This window comes from Etheostoma spectabile, chromosome 14 (genome assembly GCF_008692095.1).
Source record: "Etheostoma spectabile isolate EspeVRDwgs_2016 chromosome 14, UIUC_Espe_1.0, whole genome shotgun sequence".
Taxonomy (NCBI): domain Eukaryota; kingdom Metazoa; phylum Chordata; class Actinopteri; order Perciformes; family Percidae; genus Etheostoma; species Etheostoma spectabile.
The window spans coordinates 24,863,560-24,863,765 of NC_045746.1; the positions used below are offsets into that span (position 1 = coordinate 24,863,560).

The following is a 206-nucleotide window of genomic DNA, read 5'->3' on the forward strand; positions in this document are numbered from 1 at the left end:
CGTTGACTGGCCAAAGGAGAAATGGAGCAACATTCTGTGGACTGATGAGAGCAAAATTATCCATTTTGGGTCTAGGGGCCACAGACAGTTTGTACAACGACCCCCATGCATTGAAATCAAGCCACAGTACACTGTGAAGACAGTAAAGTATGGTGTGGCAAACATCATGTTATGGGGATCTTTCTCATACTGTGGTGTTGGGCCTA

At 45.6% G+C, this 206-nt stretch overlaps 1 pseudogene and 1 gene segment (V, D, J or C); one reads left to right on the plus strand and one right to left on the minus strand.

The window, feature by feature from the left end:
• The window catches only part of LOC116701490 (immunoglobulin kappa light chain-like), a 37,286-nt pseudogene that overhangs the window by 34,779 nt on the left and 2,301 nt on the right, over positions 1-206 (minus strand).
• The window catches only part of LOC116701491 (Ig kappa-b4 chain C region-like), an 18,502-nt gene that overhangs the window by 13,750 nt on the left and 4,546 nt on the right, over positions 1-206 (plus strand).